This window comes from Nerophis lumbriciformis, linkage group LG04 (genome assembly GCF_033978685.3).
Source record: "Nerophis lumbriciformis linkage group LG04, RoL_Nlum_v2.1, whole genome shotgun sequence".
In the NCBI taxonomy this organism is placed as follows: domain Eukaryota; kingdom Metazoa; phylum Chordata; class Actinopteri; order Syngnathiformes; family Syngnathidae; genus Nerophis; species Nerophis lumbriciformis.
In genome coordinates, this window is record NC_084551.2 from 52021208 (window position 1) to 52040798 (window position 19591).

Genomic DNA, 19591 nt, shown 5'->3' on the forward strand with positions numbered 1-19591 from the left:
ACAAAAATGTGTTTTGTACTCAATGTGACAGTATAACTGTCACACTAAATATGACAGTTATTTAAACATAACGCCAAAAACAAACATGCAAAATGTCTAATAATGCCTGAAATAATGTATCTTTGTGAGTTTTACTAGAAACATATGCTTTTGTAAGGTTTGCAAACACAAAAAAATAGTTTTTTTTACTCAATATGACAGTAATGTTCTTAGAATCCTGAGATATTGCGAAAAATGCAATACAAATGTATTCAAACATACTCATTATTAATTTAGCAAAACATAATGTTAATGTATTTGTTGTCAGTTATTTATGAGTCCCTTCTTATACAGTATATTTGGTTAGTTCTCATTCTTCTAATCAGCCTGACCTAAGCCTAAGGTTTACGTGTTTGATAAATAATAATGTTTTTTTATTAACACATGCCTTCATGTCATGGTTGTAAACTTTAAGTAGGTTAGATATTATTATTGAATACGATTAAAATCAAGAGTAAGATTACTAATTCAGTGTTAATATTGGAATGGGTCCCGTGCCCCTCTGTAGTGGAAGAGTTGGGCTGTAAGCTCAAAAAGGTTAAGAATCCATGGATTATATTATATTTTTGTATATATTATACATTATTTGAAACAGTATCAGCCTGCATTTCCATCGTTATCTATCTATAATATATTTATTTATTTATCTATCCAGGATCAGGATGGTAACCGAAGACGTCATTAGGTCACTATGAAAAAAGGTAGAAAAAAAAAACTTGAACTGAAGCACAAAGTCAACATTATGTGATGTGTCCAAAAGTGAAAGTGTAAAAAAAGTAAGCAAAACTGTTATTGTGTATTCACACGTGCACGTGCCGCGCTGTCACGCGCGCACGCTCCCCTCCCTCCGCTGTGACGTCACTCTTCCGCTCCCGACTGTAAACACGGTGTCCCTCCGCGCTGGGCTTGGACAAAGTAGGGCCGAGTCCAAACCGCCGTCCGCGCCACACTTGGGCGAAAGTGAAAGTGGCCGCTCGGACGCACCGCCAGCGTCGCTTCGTCACGTCGTCGACATTCCCACGCGTGTCGGCAACACTTGAGTGCCACGGAGTTGTGTCGCTGCCAAAGAATAGGTCAGAATACACGCCGCTCTCTCTCGTCTACGTTTTTAGACACGGCACCTTCTCGGTGTCTTGCTGGGAGTTTCATTAAGTCTGCTTTTAGCTGGCATTTTGGAATACATAAGTTATTAAGACATTTTTCCGGGGAAAGTCTTGGGACGGCGAGAGGCGTTCTAAGCAAGCGGAGGGATATGAGCTAACCGCGGGTTCACAAGCCCCGCCTACTTCCCCGTTCACCTTCCGCCGACCGCGCACGGACGTTTTGATTGGTCCGGGGGACTCGAAAGGCTCCCAGCCATTGGTCGAACGCGCTGTCACTCACGCAGCGATGCCTCTCAGTGCAGCGGAGGCTCCATTTGCCATAAGTAAATAGTTCGCTTTACATCAACTAACAAGAATTGGATCGTTCTCATCCCGGCGAGCACGGCCGCTACTTGGTGGCCGAGATTTGGAGGCTTCTGAGCGGACCGCAGCAGAGCTCGCAACCCCCCCCCTTCCAGCGGATGCGGATACCCTGAGCGGGTAAGTCATTTCTCGTCTCATCTTTTTCACGCTTTTCGTGCGCACTTTGGTGACAACTGCGCGTCAACACAACATTGTGCTGCTCAGGAATGCGCCATGTGTTCGTGGGAGTGTGTCACGCACACAAACACACACCGTGACAGCTCTTCCCCGACTCCTTTCATGTAGTTTGGCTTTATTTGTGTCAAGTTGGCATCCGTCTGGCGGGATCTCTTCTCCCCGTGTGCGCTCACGTCACTCTCCCGCAAACGCGTAAACAGCAAATCCTGCAGCCGGCAGGCGAGTGGTGCGTGTGGGACAACACTCCATTCAGGGGCTGTCACCCTCAATTAAGCACGCATGTCACCCGGGCATGCTCATGCGTTGCGTCTTTAAAGAGGGAAAAAAATGCCATTTGACGCTGTTTACATGGCGTTAACAAAAAGTCACTTTTCTCAAAGAGCAGAAAGTGCAAGTGGAGGAAGAGAATGCTGGAATAACAATTCTGCTAATATGATTTTTGACCGCCGAAGTACAGAAAGAGGGTCTAAAGCAGCGTTTCTTAGCCAATGTTTGGGCCGGCAGCGCCCCCTAGAGGGCCGCCAAACATGTCTGTTTCTTTGTGGGCCGCAGCGGTACTCGGCTGTAATACACTTTTCCACCACTTGTGGCAGTAATGACAATCGCAAACAAACAAAAGAAGACTGGCGCTAAAGTCAAAGAGCAAAAAAAATTCTTAAGCGCAAAAATGATGACTAAAGTGGTGAAGCCGGATTTACATTGGCACTTAAATTTTAGTTTAGTTGATTTAAGGAATATATATATATATATATATATATATATATATATATATATATATATAATATATATATATATATAATGTATATGTGTGTGTGTGTGTGTGTATATATATATATTTATATGCATATTTATATGTATGTATGTATATTTATATGTATGTATATATATATATATGTGTATATAAACATATGTGTACATATATATATATATATATATATATATATATATATATATATATATATATATATAATTTGTGTGTGTGTATGTATGTATCTATGTGTATATATAGATGTATGTGAGGTCAGGAAAAAACAGAGAGGCTATTTCATCCCTACAAGCCTGTTTCGCAGGTTTCCTACGTATATATATATATATATATATATATATATATATATATATATATATATACAGTGTTTCCCACACATTCATTTATTTGTGGCGGCCCGCCATGAAAGAATTACGTCCGATTTTTCGGCTTTTGACTTGCTCGACCGCTCATAAGAGCAATTGGACTGTCTGTGAATGTTGCTTGTAGTTACAACTCCGGTGCAGTAGGTGGCGGTAACTCCACCAATAGCACTTAATTCACCTGGTGGGCCAGAAGAAGAAGAAGAAGAAGAAGAAGAGAGACGGACGGACGGACGAAACGGGATCAAAATACGAGGGTAATATAGGTTCTAGGTAGATATGTTATAGCTGCATCGCTCGCGGCTCGTCATATATTTAACGTTAATCCGCTGCTTCATTAACACCGCCGCTGTTTGACTCGTGGGCCGGGGCAGACGCACGTAATAACAGTCACGTGTTACCCTACCGACGAGCTAACGTGTCCAGGTTATAACCCTGTTGTCAATAAACACACATGGACTGAAGCTAAATTGTCCACTGTCCACTGCAGCATGTGAATGCAATGAAAAGAATAAAATCTGAGCCAACCAGCTGTTAAAATGTTGTCCAGGTTAATGTTTTGGCCATTAAAGGCCCTTCATTTCAAGATTTCAACTGTGATCGGGCTTTAAACAGGTGGCTGACCTGTTCAGATGGGTGTAACTGCTACTGGTCAAATAATGTGAAATCGCATTTAATTTTACATGTATGCAATGCCATTTAAATGTAATTATACATAATAATAATAATAAATACTGTGTAGTGTTGTAAATAGTCAACGGGAAGGATTTTAGTAAGATATAAGCCATGAGCACTACACAGCCAGAAAAAAACCTAGGCAGGACAAGTAAAAATATTGGGGCAAGGAGATTTGAGAAGTCGGGCAAGTAGAAAAAAACCTTAACGTTGAACCCTGCATGTGTTGAGCTGCTGCCGCTTAAGGTTAGACGGCACTGTACATAGAGCGGTTCTGCTCGTTAGTAATAAATTCTAATGTTGGATGTTCACTCCTTCACACAGATGAGTATAGAAAAATATTTTCAACGGCCGAAAAGGGCTCGACTTGGAGAGGAGGTAGGCCTACAGTCCGGACCACAGGTGCGACCTGTTCAGCAGCAGGAGAAGGAGGAGGAGGTTGACTGACTGTGGCAGGACACCTCTGCCACAGAAAGTTAAATTATTTAGTATTCACTAATTAAAGGGGCAGAGCTTTAAGAGACATTTTAGCTTTTATATTTTATAAGATATATTTTTTGTAAGAACCACAATTAATAAATATATTTCAGTGAATCACTAATTGTTCAAATCTGTATATAAATATGTACATAAAATGTTGTAATTATATTCCAACTCCGCGTTCTTCTTGGTCATCGCCGCTGCCGCCGCCGCCACCCCCCGACCACACCACCACAAATAGATGCCTGTCCTGTGGGAAACACTGATATATATAGATAGATAGATAGATAGATAAACCACAGTAACCTTGACTATGTGTATATATAAATATATATATATATATATATATATATATATATATATATATATATGTATATATGTATATAAAAAGTTAAATTCAAATAATATAATATTTGACCCACTCTGTACTGGAAAAGTTTGGCCCCGAGAGGGCAGGGGTACTCCGTTGTAATACACATTTCCACCACTTGTGGCAGTAATGACAATCTCAATCAAAAGAAGACTGGCGCTAAAGTCATAGAGCAAAAATTCTTAAGCACAAAAATTATGACTAAAGTGGTGAAGCCGTATTTACATTGGCACTTAAATTTTTAGTTTAGTTGATTTAAGGAATATATATATATATTGATTTAAGGAATATATATATATATATATATATATATATATATATATATATATATATATATATATATATATATATATATATATATATATATATATATATATATATATGTATATATATGTATATGTATGTGTGGGAAAAAAAATCACAAGACTATTTCATCTCTACAGGCCTGTTTCATGAGGGGGGGTACCCTCAATCGTCAGGAGATTTTAATGGGAGCATTCGCATACCATGGTTTATATAGGGCACAGAGTGGGTGGGTACAGGCTGGCCTAGGGGCGTGGTGATTGGCTCATGTGTTACCTAGGAGGTGTTTCCGTCTATGGCGGCATGCTGTGACAATTTCGCTGCGCTTGTTGAGGGATGACGGGTCTGGACGGTAAATAATAAACAGTTTCTCTTTCAAGGATAGGTTGCATCTTTTATTACCACTATTGTAAGGTGTGCTGGATGCAAGAATTTGCCATGTTTTTGAATATTCAACATTATTGTCTTTGAGGTCCCAAATGTGTTTGCTGAGTTCTGTGGTATTTCGCAGGTTTTTGTTCCTGAAAGAAGCCTTGTGATTGTTCCATCTGGTTTTGAATTCTCCCTCGGTTAATCCTACATATGTGTCGGATGTGTTAATGTCCTTGCGTATTACCTTAGATTGGTAGACAACTGATGTTTGTAAGCACCCCCCGTTGAGAGGGCAATCAGGTTTCTTTCGACAGTTACAGCCTTTGGAGTCGCTCTGTCTGGGGGCCGACGGCTCATTTGCAATTGTTTTGTTGTGGTTTGAGATGATTTGTCGTATATTGTTCATGCAGCTGTAGCTCAATTTAATGTTGTTCTTGTTGAATACTTTTCTTAGGGTGTTGTCTTTGGGAAATTGTTTGTCAATCAGATTGAGGAATTTGTGTCCAATGTTAGTTGAGACGTTTTTGCTGTATGGGGGGTTGTACCAGATGATGTCGTTTCGTTTTCTGTTCTTTTTTGGCTGGTTTCCTGGCGTGGGTTCATAGGTGAGGGTGAAATTGTATCCGCTTTCATCAAGGGCTTTTTGGTACGGGGGGGTTGCTTGGTCAAATTCAGCTTTGCTAGATGACAGCATCGATAGCCTTTTATTGATTCCGGTAGGTATTCTTTTCGTGGTGGTGGGTGGGTGGTTGCTGTCATGGTGCACGTATTGGAGTGTTGTTGGGTTTCGTGAATGGTTGGTAGCTGTTATTTCTCAGGTTGAAAGTGACGTCAAGGAAGTTGACGGTTTGCTTGTTGGCTTCAATCGTGATCCGTAGGCCGTTCTCTTTGAAAATTTGGCATATGCGCTTCTTGGTATTCTCGCTGCTCCTTGGCGAGGCGCGACACACTGCCAGTCCGTCATCACGGTAAATACCAAGGTTCAGATTGAGGCTAGCGAGCTGGGAGAGGAGGAAACTCCCAACGAGTTCACACGTTTCTGCTCCGTCAAAACTTCCCATAGTGACGTCAAATGTTGCATTGTTCTTTTTTTGCCATGGTGTACTGTTGTGGATGAGAATGGAGTTTTTTGCGTGGATGATGATGTTTCTTTCGTTGCCTGTGATTGAGTCGTAGTCTGAGGCGAAGTCTAGTGCTTGAGTCAGTAGGTCTTGCGTGATGGAAGGGTAAAATTCTTCGATATCAAAGGAGATAAAGTTGTGCTGTTGTTTGTCTTGGATGTTGTTGAACCATTTGATTACTGCTGCTGTATTTCTCCATTGGTTGAGTGGTGTTTTGTCCTTGATTTTTGTGTTGACTCTGTCCAGGATTATTTTGCTGATTTTTCCTATTTCAGATTTAGTTGGGTTTATTAGTCGGCATGTTGGGTTATTTGCGAAGTTGGGTTTGTGGTCCTTCAATGTGATGAAGGCTTCCTTGTTGGCTGTGGCGTCCACCCTGTCCTCAATGTCCAGTTCAGCCGCGATCCTTTTATTTTCCAGGTGGATGTTCTGTAAGGTGTTGGGTTGCGCTTTTTTGTATGATTTGGTGATGCTTCTGTCCAGTAAGGTGTGGTGTTCTGGTATGTCCATTCTGTAGAAGTTTGTGGTTTTATCGGCAGCTATGATGAGGTTGTTTACTTTCTTGATGCGCTCCTTGTCATTTTTCAGCTTGGTGAGGAGTGGGTTGCGGATTGGCTTGAATTTGACTGATTGTATCATTTTGAGCATGTCGTTCTCAAAATCCTTTAGTTCCTCAACTGTGGGTGGGTTCTTGGTAGATTTGAATCCGTAAGTTTCCTTTTGCGTTCCTTTTGTTTCAGGGTGGAGGAAAAAATGTGCTTTCCACCGCATCCTTCTTAGGAAGTGTTCCGTCTTTTCTATGAGCCTTAGCTTGTAGTCATTCTGCGCGGGTATGGGAATGTTCTTCGTGGAGTAGTCTATGTTGAATTTTTCCATTTCTGATCGTCGTACAGTGCTCAACAAATGTCAATTTGGAACGGAGTATATGTCTTAATAAGGTTATCCAAAAAATAGTGCTCGATACCGTAGTAGAGCGCAATATATGTATGTGTGGGAAAAAAAAATCACAAGACTATTTCATCTCTACAGGCCTGTTTCATGAGGGGGGGTACCCTCAATATATATATATATATATATATATATATATATATATATATATATATATATATATATATATATATATATATATATATATATATATATATATACATATATATATCTCTCTCAGTGGTTCTTAACCTGAGTTCGATCGAACCCTAGGGGTTCGGCGGAGGTCAAGACACATCCGACTCATCGTGTAAATAAAAACTTCTCCCTATCGGCGTATTATGGATACCCCCAAACAATGTTCCCTCTAATTGTGTGTATATATATATATATATATATATATATATATATATATATAATTAAATTCAAATGAAAAATTCTGTATTAATATTTGACCCCCTCTGTACTGGAAGAGTTTGGCCCCAAGGTCAAAAAGGTTGAGAACCCCCTGCTTTAGAGGGCAGGGGTACTCAGTTGTAATACACTTTTCCACCACTTGTGGCAGTAATGACAATCGCAAACAAACAAAAGAAGACTGGGGCTATAGTCATAGAGCAAAAAAATTATTAAGAGCAAAAATTATAACTAAAGTGGTGAAACCGTATTTACATTTGCAATTACATTTTAGTACTTTAGTTGATTTAAGAAACATATATATATATATATATATATATATATATATGGGAACGCCTCGGGATCCCCCGGGAAGAGCTGGACGAAGTGGCTGGGGAGAAGGAAGTCTGGGCTTCCCTGCTTAGGCTGCTGCCCCCGCGACCCGACCTCGGATAAGCGGAAGAAGATTGATGGATATATATATATATATATATATATATATATATATATATATATATATATATGTGTGTGTATATATATATATATATATGTGTATATATATACATATATATATGTGTGTATATATATATATATGTATGTATGTGTATATGTATGACATGACATGTTATATGTGTATGTATATGTACATATATGTATGTGTATATATATATATATATAATGAGCAGTACAATTACTAATTAGAAAAATTAAAGTCAGGGAGTATTGATATTTAGTGCAGACAACAGATATATAATGTATGTGAATATGATGTAATTGATAGGAATGTCTGATGCTGGATGTCAATAAAAATAAAATGAAAAAAAAGAAAACATTAAAATACATGAATTATTAAGAACTACCATCAGCATAAAAAACTAATTTACAATTCAATTACATGAGCGTGTTATGTTGAAAATGTAAATTAGGGGTGTAAAAAAAAAAAAAGTTTTCTAATAAATCTGGATTTTTTTTGGGTAACAATTCCTAATTGATTAAATAATTCAAAAAATTATTATTATTATTATTTTTTTAGATCTGTCCTATCCAAACACTAAGGCAAATCATATTGTTGATGTACACAAATAGTAAATAAAAACAGAATACATTGATTTGCAAATCCTTTTCAACTTATATTCAATTGAATTGACTGCAAAGACAAGATATTTAATGTTCCAACTGAGAAACATCTTTTTTTTTTTTGCAAATACTCATTAACTTGGAATTTAATGGCAGCAACACGTTGCAAAAAAGAACCTTAACCTGAACCTTTTGATGATATTACCGACTGTAGATGATGAAATCCCTAAATTCCTTGCAATAGCTGGTTGAGAAATGTTGTTCTTAAACTGTTGGACAATTTTCTCACGCCATTTGTTGACAAAGTGGTGACCCTCGCCCCATTCTTGTTTGTGAATGACTGAGCATTTCCTGGAAGCTGTTTTTATTCCCAATCATGGCACCCACCTGTTCCCAATTAGCCTGTTCACCTGTGGGATGTTCCAAATAAGTGTTTGATGAGCATTCCTTAACTTTCTCAGTCTTTTTTGCCACTTATGCCAGCTTTTTTGAAACATGTTGCAGGCATTAAATTCCAATTGAGCTAATATTTGCAAAAAATAACAAAGTTTTCCCGATCGAACGTTAAGTATCTTTTCTTTGCAGTCTATTCAATTGAATATAGGTTGAAAAGGATGAGCAAATCATTGTATTCTGTTTTTATTTACCATTTACACAACGTGACAACTTCACTGGTTTTGGGGTTTGTAGATGATCATATCTGCTGTACACATTTACTTTAGAAAAGAGAAGTGTTGGATACTTCTCCTGTTGCTTTATTTGTATTTAACTTTATTAAATGTTTGGGTAGAATTTAAATATAATTATAAAAAACAATTTATCAAAGCTTTATCTATTTTATGGAGGAATGTACTAAATCAGGGAACTGGCACCCAATGTTATTAAAACATTTTGAATCGATTGTGAATCGAATCGTTACCCCCAAGAATCGAATCGTGCCCAAATATTCACAGCCCTAATGTAAATAGCACTCAACAAAAGCATCCAACATTGACACGTTGCCTCATTTACACGTTTACTTATTTTCCGGACTATAAGGTGCACTTAAAATCCTTCCCCCCCCCCCCCACCCCCCCCCTCAAAACTCGACAGTGCGCCTTATAACCCGGTGCGCCTAATGTAAGAAATAAGTTTGGTTGAGCTGCCCCACCTCGAAGCTATTATATTTTGGTACATTATATAATAATAAGTGTGACCAGTAGATGGCAGTCAAACATAAGATTAAGTGTAGGCTGCACGATGATGGCAATATGACTCAAAGTAAACAACACCAACATTTTATATGTTCCATTGAAAATATAGAACATTACACACGGCACTCAAAAATCTAGCAAAATCTTTTAGTACGACTTTGGTAAGCTATGAAGCCACACCGCTTGATGTGCGTCAACATGCGAGTATTATGGTGTGTGTATAAGGTATGACATCTTATCTGGCGTTTTGTTTTGCAATATTGTGCAAAAGCAACTTTTTTTACCTTCTGGTACCTGCTGATCTGTATTTGGGATCTGCATAAATCCTGAACAATTGCGCGTTTCCGCCTTTACCGTAGTCTATAAGCTTTGTCTTTTTCTCTATCTTCTTGTTATGGGACATTCATCCTCCACTGTTGCCATTTCTAATATAAAGTAGTGTAAAGTTCTTACTTATATCTGTCAGTAAACTCGCCACGAAAACGCTAAAACATACCGGTGTAGTGAGTTCACATTATTCACCCAAGGAACTTTAGTTATTAGAGAGTTCCTGGTTGGACGGTTTTTCACGGGACACACTTGTTGTTGTTTCGGGATGAGAAGATGCTGCTCCGTTATTGATTTAAGTAAAGTGAATGTCATTGTGAATGTCATTGTTTTAATGAAAAAAGATAAAAAAATAGACCATTAATGGGCATTGCGCATTATAATCCGGTACGCCCAAAGGTCTGGAAAATACGGTACTTTTTTTACACTCTGTCCCTGTTTATCGCCAATAACTAAAGTATCAAAAGTATCGATATTTTGATTTTGAGAATCGATATCTGTCACGACGTGGTGTGCGCAGCTTACTGCGGTGGTTGTTCTCCCAAAATGTGGACGGACCATTCCGGACAAAGCGTGCAGGTAAGAACATGATTTTAATTCTCAAAAATCAAAGTGGTACAACAAAATGGAACACAAAGCGAAGGCACAACATGCTGATCGCACTTGGAGTTGAAGCAAATACTGCGCAGGAAACATAGATTTATGGACCTGGAACACTCACGAAGCTGTGGCAGGAAATAAACAAGATTTACGTAGTAGGTTGCGTAAAAGGAAATAATAACGCCAGACCGAGTGTGGCGAGCAACGTGAATAAATAGCTCTCTGATTAGTGCTCGGCGGCAGGTGAACGTGCCAAACACTAATCAGAGGCAGGTGAAACCAAATAGTACCCATGTGTGTGGGGGCGTGGCCTGCGGACCTGCAGCGAAGCGGGGTGTGCCAGGACCAGTTTCAAGATTAGCGACAGGTGCGTAGATGGCACACCTGGGCTGGCTTATCTAATCACCGGTCGCTCTGTTAAAGGGCAGCAGCCGGGAAGGTGAGGGGTTGTTGATGGTGGAGCGAAAACCCCGAGCACGAACGAGAGTGAGGGCGAGACGGACAGAAATGACTGAAAATGAACACAAAAAACAATCATTGCTCAGAAAGATGAACGAGGCGGTCATGTCCGTAATCGGTGGTCTGAAGAACCCGGAAAGGCAAGTCTTCCACACCATGGTAACCAAAACAAACCCAGAAGTGCACAAAACAGGAACTAAGGGAGTCCAAAACTAACAGAACATAACTATACAAAACACGATCCGGCCCACGGATCATGACAATATCATAGCATCAGTGATGTGCAGTCACTAGAGGCAGGTGAGGCCCCGCCTCACCTGCCTCATCATGGAAAGAAAAAAAATGTAAAAAGAAAAAAAAAAAATTAAATTGTTATATGTATCCAGTGATTATACTATAAAGTTATTTTCCATTTAACTTCACCAGTTTTAGATTATTTTTATTCAAAATAGCTGAATTTTCACATTTGCCGTTCAAATACTGAGAAGAGACGGTGCGGTGAACAGCAGCCAGTTGAGGCACGTCACTCAGTGCCTCAACATGGATTGCGCAATGACTCGGCTAACTGCTGGCCTGCTGTGCAGTGAGACTGTATTGCTATATGAACTATATTATACATTTCCATAGTTTAGTTAGCTGAGGTATATAATGTACAGTGTATTTTGTCAACAACTGTATGTGTGTAAAGTATTTCTTGTGCTGAGCGATCATAAAACGGCTGCAAAAGACGCACTGGCTGAGGCTCGCCTCCTGCACCCCCGCCGTAGAATTGTTATATCAACTAAAGCCCACACTTAAACTTTCCACGTGCAAGATTGAATCTATTTAAAAAAAATATTTCATAAGAAGCCAAAAAGTGCAAAAACAATAATGTTGGTGTTGGAGGAGTTGTGAATGACTGCAGGGCCACAACATTAGGTACACCTGCAGACTGCAGGTGTATCTAATTCACAACTCCTCCAACACAAACATTATTGTTTTTGCACTTTTTGGCTTCTTATTAAATAACTTTTGTAACCTATTTTAATGGGCTTTCCTCTTTGTGATGTTAAGTTCCTGTTATGCGCTGTTATACAGTATATGGCTTGAGCTCTTATTTTGAAGGCGCTAAGAGCGGAAGTGATGTCACGTTGCGGAGGTTTTTGAAAGAAGGTAAATAAAGTGGTCCTCGTGTAAACTGGAGCCTTCGTGTTTGTTATTTTGTAGTTTCATACAGTATAGGCGACATTTATAAACCCTCGGTTACACTTTTTTAAATAGATTCAATCTTGCACGTGGAAAGTTTAAGTGAGGGCTTTAGTTGCGGCGCATGGACTTAATTTCTAAGTAAAGGTAAGACCATAATAACGTTTTTTTTAATAAATGTGCTTTTTTGTGTGCTACAGTTTGTATGTTTAAAGTTAGGTTAAAGTACCAATGATTGTCACACACACACTAGGTGTAATGAAATTTGTCCTCTGCATTTGACCCATCCCCTTGATCACCCCCTGGGAGGTGAGGGGAGCAGTGGGCAGCAGCGGCGCCGCGCCTGGGAATCATTTTTGGTGATTTAACCCCCAATTCCAACCCTTGATGCTGAGTGCCAAGCAGGGAAGAATGCTGGTATGAGCTTTTAAACATAACCCGTTAACTGCTGCCAATCAAATGATGAATAAGATGCTCTTTAGGGTTCATATGTTTGTAAATCTGACTGTGATGAAGTCAGTGCCTCACCAGCCATCAACCTCACCGCACGTCACTGCATAGCATACATATTTCAGTATCGATCCGCACACCACTAGTTACTAAGGTTTACGTCAGCACCAGTGCTACTATGGAATCATGTTTCAGTGCCCATCCATGGTCCTGACCTCATCGCTCCTTTTGACTGTTTTTAGGTTTATGAGGTCCACAGTTTGACCCTGGACCAGAATATTTCGGATGATGTGAAAAATTGCGCCTCGAGATCCTTGACTAGTCAACATTGTCGCATGTCGTTACATGTCTTTACCGCACCGTAACAATTTATGGCAGCACAATAGCGCCTCGTTCTGCCCCCAGGAAGACTCGTCACGTCAAAGCCAAATGACTTGTTTTCCTCGCGACCTCCAAGCTTTAGCGTCTGCGGAATACCGCGTCTTCGGTGAGCCCATTTCCGCCAATTGTGCTCTCATTACGGCGGGTAATTGCCTTTCTCCCGGGAGAGAGTGTCATCAAACTTCTCATTTCCTCCGCCAACCCGGAAAGCATTTTGCCGGTGGTTGCGGCCGCGTAATGATGGCATCAATAACGTGGGCCGGTGTTTCTTTGTTTCTGAGGGAGACTTGTCAAGGCGCTGGCTTTGGCGGCGTCCCCCCGGAGAGAGTCCACTGACCCGGGAGACTTTGACGCGTGAGCTCTACCTGTCCAGGTCGACCCAAAGAGTCCTCACAGGCATACTTGCCAACCCTCCCGAATTTTCCGGGAGACTCCCGAAATTCAGCGCCTCTCCCGAAAACCTCCCGGGACAAATATTCTCCCGAAAATCTCCCGATTTTCAGCCGGAGCTGGAAGCCACGCCCCCTCCAGCTCCATGCGGACCTGAGTGAGGACAGCCTTTTTTCATGACGGGAGGACAGGGTGACAAGAACTAAATCATCCAGACTAGAGATAAATTGTATTATTATGTTTATCTTACCTAAAAATAAATATATTTATTAATTTAAAAAAATTTTTTTTTTACTAAACATTAAACATTTTTACTATATTTTGCTAAAAACATCAAAATTAATTGTATTTTTCTTTGTATTTTTTCCTGACTCCTTATTACATCCAGCCATAGAATTATACATTCAAATAAACATATTTTAAATAATTGATTTTAAATGATCATAATAATTCATTTAAAATGACCATATTTAATTATTAAAATAATTGCTTGTTTATCAACAACTTTAGCATTTTATTCATTACATTTTAAAACTCTCAGAAGCCAAGTTATGTTATATTCCTTAAGATTTATTTATGCAAGTTTGAAGTATCAATTATCCAAACACAGTTTTGTTTGCATATTTTCAGGATGTAGATATCTATCTATATATATATATATATATATATATATATATACAGTTTTGTTTGTATATTTTCAGGATGTAGATATATATATATATACATATATATATATCTACATCCTGAAAATATATAATAATATATATAATATGTATATTTTCAGGATGTAGATATATATATATATATATATATATCTACATCCTGAAAATATACAAACAAAACTGTATATATATATATATATATATATAGATAGATATCTACATCCTGAAAATATGCAAACAAAACTGTGTTTGGATAATTGATACTTCAAACTTGCATAAATAAATCTTAAGGAATATAACATTACTTTGCTTCTGAGAGTTTCAAAATGTAATGAATAAAATGCTAAAGTTGTTGATAAACAAGCAATTATTTTAATAATTAAATATGGTCATTTTAAATGAATTATTATGATAATTTATATATATATATATATATATATGTATGTATAAAATACTTGACTTGGTGAATTCTAGCTGTCAATATACTCCTCCCCTCTTAACCACGCCCCGCCCCACCACCGACCACGCCCTCACCCCCCACCTCCCGAAATCGGAGGTCTCAAGGTTGGCAAGTATGCTCACAGGGTCCCCTCACCATGCCGTCCAGATACACTATATTGACTAAAGTATTTCACCACCCATCTAAATTATCAGAATCAGGTGTCCTAATCCAGTGTTTTTCAACCTTTTTTGAGCCAAGGCACATTTTTTTCATTAAAAAAATACGGAGGCACACCACCAGCAGAAAAGGTTAAACAATGAAACTCCACCAGGTTGTTGTGCCTTATTTTGAGTTTGTTGTTGTTTCCTGTGTGTTGTGCTTTAGTTCCTGTCTTGCGCTGTTATTTTGGTGACCCTTCCTGTTTTGTTGGTGTTATCCTGTAGCAGCTTCACGCCTTCCTTTGAGTGCTGTTGCCCGCACCTGCTTTGTTTTCGCACTCAAGACTCTTTAAAGGGGAACATTATCACCAGACCTATGTAAGCGTCAATATATACCTTGATGTTGCAGAAAAAAGACCATATATTTTTTTAACCGATTTCCGAACTCTAAATGGGTGAATTTTGGGGAATTAAAGGCCTTTCTAATATTCGCTCTCGGTGCGTTGTGACGTCACATCGGGAAGCAATCCGCCATTTTCTCAAACACCGAGTCGAATCAGCTCTGTTATTTTCCGTTTTTTCGACTGTTTTCCGTACCTTGGAGACATCATGCCTCGTCGGTGTGTTGTCGGAGGGTGTAACAACACGAACAGGGACGGATTCAAGTTGCACCAGTGGCCCAAAGATGCGAAAGTGGCAAGAAATTGGACGTTTTTTCCGCACACTTTACCGACGAAAGCTATGCTACGACAGAGATGGCAAGAATGTGTGGATATCCTGCGACACTCAAAGCAGATGCATTTCCAACGATAAAGTCAAAGAAATCTGCCACCAGACCCCCATTGAATCTGCCGGAGTGTGTGAGCAATTCAGGGACAAAGGACCTCGGTATTGCGGCAAGCAATGGCGGCAGTTTGTTCCCGCAGACGAGCGAGCTAAACCCCCTGGATGTCTTGGCTCACACCGTCCCTTATGCCACCGAAGATGATCAAGAGAAGAATATCGACCCTAGCTTCCCTGGCCTGCTGACATCAACTCCAAAACTGGACAGATCAGCTTTCAGGAAAAGAGAGCGGATGAGGGTATGTCTACAGAATATATTAATTGATGAAAACTTTATTCATTACTCGCGGTTTTACGTAAATTATTATACATAAACTGTGTTTACCAATAATTTAGCTTAAAAACATTACAACACTTAAAATCAAACACATACCAATCGTTGGTTAGAAGGCGATCGCCGAATTCGTCCTCGCTTTCTCCCGTGTCGCTGGCTGTCGTGTCGTTTTCGTCGGTTTCGCTTGCATACGGTTCAAACCAATATGGCTCAATAGATTCAGTTTCTTCTTCAATTTCGCTTAAGCCGCTGAAATCCGAGTCTGAATCCGAGCTAATGTCGCTATAGCTTGCTGTTCTATCCGCCATGTTTGTTTGTATTGGCATCACTGTGTGACGTCACAGGAAAATGGACGGGTGTATATAACGATGGTTAAAATCAGCCTTGGCTCACACCGTCAAGAGAAGAATATCGACCCTAGCTTCCCTGGCCTGCTGACATGAGGGTATGTCTACAGAATATATTAATTAATGAAAATTGGGCTGTCTGCACTCTCAAAGTGCGTGTTGTTGCCAAATGTATTTCATATGCTGTAAACCTAGTTCATAGTTGTTAGTTTCCTTTAATGCCAAACAAACACATACCAATCGTTGGTTAGAAGGCGATCGCCGAATTCGTCCTCGCTTTCTCCCGTGTCGCTGGCTGTCGTGTCGTTTTCGTCGGTTTCGCTTGCATACGGTTCAAACCGATATAGCTCAATAGCTTCAGTTTCTCCTTCAATTTCGTTTTCGCTACCTGCCTCCACACTACAACCATCCGTTTCAATACATTCGTAATCTGTTGAATCTGTCATGTCTGTGTGATCATGTTTTGTTTTAGTCATGTTCGGTTTTGTGTTTGGACTTTTTGTGCACTTTTGTTTTGTTTTGTCACCATAGCAACCATTAGTTTTCACCTGTCACGTCACGCACCTGTTTCACGTTTTGAGTCACGCACCTGTTTTCGTTAATCATGTCTATAGTATTTAAGTTCATTGTTTTCAGTTTGTCGTTCTGACGACATCCCGCATTTATACTCTCCACACACTTATGACCCTTGCTGCGCTTTTTCATGCCGTTTTTTCATCCAAGTAAGTTTTCTTTATTCATGCCATAGTTTGCAAGTTTTGTTTAATTGTTCATAGTTTCTGCCAATGTGCAAGTTCTGTGTTTATAGTCTAGTTTTGTACCTCCGCCCCTGTGCGCGCCTTTTGTTTAATCCTTTTTTTTGTAGTTATAGTGTTTAAATAAATCATGTATTTACCTTCACGCCACATCTGGTCCAATTCAATTGCACCTCGGGAGAACAAACCAAGCCATGGTCCAAGTCATGACAGAATCGCTTAAACCGCTGAAATCCGAGTCTGAATCCGAGCTAATGTCGCTATAGATTGCTGTTCTTTCCGCCGTGTTTGTTTGTGTTGGCTTCACTATGTGACGTCACAGGAAAATGGACGGGTGTTTATAACGATGGTTAAAATCAGGCACTTTGAAGCTTTTTTTAAGGCTATTGCGTGAGGGGTAAAATTTTGAAAAAAACTTCGGAAAATATAATAAGCCACTGGGAACTGATTTTTAATGGTTTTAACAATTCTGAAATTGTGATAGTGTTCCCCTTTAAGTTGTGCGTACGCTATCCTTCTTTGTGGCGACATTGTTGATTGTCATGTCATGTACGGGATGTGCTTTGTGGATGTCGTCTTTGCTCCACACGCTGTAAGTTTTTGCTGTCGTCCAGCATTCTGTGTTTGTTGACTTTGTAGCCAGTTCAGTTTTACTTTTGTTTTACATAGCCATTCCTATGCTTCAGTGCCTTTTCCTAGCGGGACTTGCCTTGTTATTTTTTGGTTTAAGCGTTACATACCTTTTTACCTGCACGCTGTCTCCCGCTGTGCTCTGCATGTTGGGATCACGACAAACCATCCTCGACGCGTTCCGACTTCTACAAAGCAATTAACTACCTGCTGCCACCTACTGGTATGGAGTATTACAAGATTACCCTGCCAAGCTCTACACAGCACAGGCACTAGACAACGGCACTTTATTATGATTATTGATTTGCAAAAAATATTTTTTGGACCAATTAGGTGAAGTTGCATAATTTCCCACGGCACACCAGACAATATCTCACGTAGTGTGCCGCAGCACAGTGGTTGAAAATCACTGTCCTAATCACTTGGAGACTGTTTCTACAAACATTTGTGAAAGAATGGGCCGCTCTCAGTGATTTCCAGCGTGGAGCTCTCATAGGATGCCACCTGTGCAACAAATCCAGTCGTGAAATTTCCTCGCTCCTTAATATTCCAAAGTCAACTGTCGGCTTTATTATAAGAGAATGGAAGAGTTTGGGAACAACAGCAACTCAGCCACCAAGTGGTAGGCCACGTAAGTCGTCAGAGGGGTCAGCGGATGCTAAAGCGCATGGTTGAAAGACTTTCTGCAGAGCTCCAAACTACCGCTTATTCCCTTTGGGGTCGCGGGGGCGCTGGAGCCTATCTCAGCTACAATCGGGCGGAAGGCGGTGTACACCCTGGACAAGTCGCTACCTCATCGCAAGGCGCTAAAGTCATAGAGCAAAAAAATTCTTAAGCGCAAAAATGATGACTAAAGTGGTGAAGCCGTATTTACATTGGCACTTAAATTTTTGTTTAGTTGATTTAGGAATATGTATATATATGTATATATATATATATACGTTAGGTCAGGAAAAAACAGAGGCTATTTCATCCCTACAAGCCTGTTTCGCAGGGAAACCTGCAAAATGTATATTCCGCTCTACCCCGGTATTGAGCACTATATAATGGATAATCCACAGTAACCTCGACTATGTATGTATGTATGTATGTATGTATGTATGTATGTATATATATATATATAATTAAATTCAAATGAAAAATTCTGTATTAATATTTGACCCCCTCTGTACTGGAAACGTTTGGCCCCAAGGTCAAAAAGGTTGAGAACCCCTGCCTTAGAGGGCAGGGGTACTCAGTTGTAATACACTTTTCCACCACTTGTGGCAGTAATGACAATCGCAAACAAACAAAAGAAGACTGGTGCTAAAGTCATAGAGCAAAAAAATTATTAAGCGCAAAAACTATGACTAAAGTGGTGAAGCCGTATTTACATTTGCAATTACATTTTAGTTGATTTAAGGAACATATATATATATATATATATATATATATATATATATATACATACATACATACATACATACATACATTCATGTGACCTTCCAATTAGCCCACGTACAGTACGCAGGGAGCTTAATGGAATGGTTTTCCATGGCCGAGCAGCTTTATCTAAGCCATACATCCCCAACACGACTGTGCACCAGTGCATAAAGCGAGGTCCATAAAGACATGGATATCAGTAGAGATGTCCGATATCGGCAGGCCGATATTATCGGCCGATATATACGTTAAAATGTAATATCGGAAATGATCGGTATCGTTTTTTTTATGATAGGTATCGGTTTTTTTTTGTTGTTGTTTTTTTTTTTTTATTAAATCAACTTAAAAAACATAAGATACACTTACAATTAGTGCACCAACCCAAAAAACCTCCCTCTCCCATTTACACTCATTCACACAAAAGGGTTGTTTCTTTCTGTTATTAATATGCTGATTCCTACATTATATATCAATATATATCAATACAGTCTGCAAGGGATACAGTCGGTAAGCACACATGATTGTGCGTGCTGCTGGTCCACTAA

General features: G+C 39.5%; 1 protein-coding gene across 6 annotated transcripts in view; it reads left to right on the top strand.

The window, feature by feature from the left end:
* Window positions 1-918: 918 nt before the first annotated feature.
* Window positions 919-19591, top strand: part of mef2d (myocyte enhancer factor 2d) — a 318806-nt gene continuing 300133 nt past the window's right edge. For 3 of the 6 annotated variants that reach the window (XM_061957007.2, XM_061957034.2, XM_061957026.2), the window contains exon 1: window positions 919-1622. The gene's annotated coding sequence lies outside the window, so the exon portion shown is untranslated. The remainder of the gene's footprint in view (window positions 1623-19591) is intronic. The other 3 variants (XM_061957018.2, XM_061957041.2, XM_061957047.2) reach the window with 2 other exon arrangements.